Source organism: Colius striatus, chromosome 16 (assembly GCF_028858725.1).
Source record: "Colius striatus isolate bColStr4 chromosome 16, bColStr4.1.hap1, whole genome shotgun sequence".
NCBI classification, from domain to species: Eukaryota; Metazoa; Chordata; class Aves; order Coliiformes; family Coliidae; genus Colius; species Colius striatus.
Window position 1 is genome coordinate 4,882,279 of NC_084774.1, and position 1,324 is coordinate 4,883,602.

The following is a 1,324-nucleotide window of genomic DNA, read 5'->3' on the forward strand; positions in this document are numbered from 1 at the left end:
GTCCAATCTAAACCTCCCCTGGGGCAACTTGAACCCATTTCCTTGTGTCCTATTATTCATTTCTGGAGAGAAGAGACCAATCCCCAGCTCCCTGCAGCCTCCTGCCAGGGAGTGTCAGAGGGTGCTCCTGTCTGCCCTCAGCCTTCTCCAGGCTCAACACCCCCATTCCCTCAGCCCCTCCCCAGCACCCTTGTGCTCCAGCCCCTTCTCCAGCTCTGTTACCTGTCTTTCTGTTCCTCTCCATAGAAATCTTTAGTAAAAGGTGAAAGATTTATATGATCTGAAGAGAAACTAGAGTATTACTCACTAGGAAGCTGATGTGTGTCTGCAACATGCACCTTCTGCCAGTCCCAATGCTCTTGGGAAGAAGTAATTCATTTGATTTCATGATCCCCTCCACATCTGCAGCTGACCCCTCAGCTGGGCTCATCCCTCCTAGCTCAGTACTTCTCACCAGCGTCTGAAGTACCAGGTATTGACAACTATTGCAGTAAGGTGCCAGCCACAGCAGCCCAGAAAATAAAGAATTGTGCATGAGGTTTATAAAATGCATTCCTCCCTGACACATGATGCATGCTGCACATGTCTGTTTGCAGTTACATCCATCTTCCTTTCAATCTTCCCTTCCCATGCACAATCCCTCAAACCCTCTCTCCTGCAGCACAACCACTTCACAGTCTACAGAGCTTCGAGGATCCTGGAATCAACCTGCATATTACTTACCAGAAATATTGTTCAGACACAGAATTCAGACCTGAAGATGTATGACCTTTCCAGGGTGTACAGCAGAGGGTGATGGGACCAGTGACACTGCCAACAAGTGTGCCTGCCTTCATTGTTACCATGCTAATTATTAACACAATAATTAATTGAAGAAAGCCCATTACTGGAGGAGCTAAGGGAAGGGGTAGATGCAGGAATGTAGTGAGAGAGACTGAAGGAGTCTCCTCTGTTGTCATTTTCCCTCTGATTCTCATCACACCAGCTTATTGAAGTGTCTTAAAAGCAGTGGCTTTTCCCTTGCTCCCCAGGGGAGGCTGTTAAAGAGCTTCCCTCACCATATATCAAGGAACCTCCTCATTTGCAACTAAAATTTATACTTAACCAGTTTCTTATTTTTTCTGTAGCTTAAATCACTTCTCCTCCATGGGGTTTGATCTCCCTCATGAACAGCAGCCTCCTCTCTTCTCCATGGGCATTTATGGCTAAACAAGCTGCAGGAGCATCCCCTCCTTCAGCAATCTCTTGTTCCTCTGTGTCCTCACTGCTCTTCTCCATCCTGTAAACCTAAACTCCCAGCAATGACACACACTACTGGGCTGTG

The 1,324-nt window shown here is 47.1% G+C and overlaps 1 non-coding gene across 1 annotated transcript; it reads right to left on the reverse strand.

Annotated features, from left to right (window-relative positions):
• Nucleotides 1-227: 227 nt before the first annotated feature.
• Nucleotides 228-292, reverse strand: LOC133626997 (U5 spliceosomal RNA). The gene has a single exon (XR_009819872.1). It is a non-coding gene; the product is annotated as a U5 spliceosomal RNA (small nuclear RNA).
• Nucleotides 293-1,324: the final 1,032 nt, after the last annotated feature.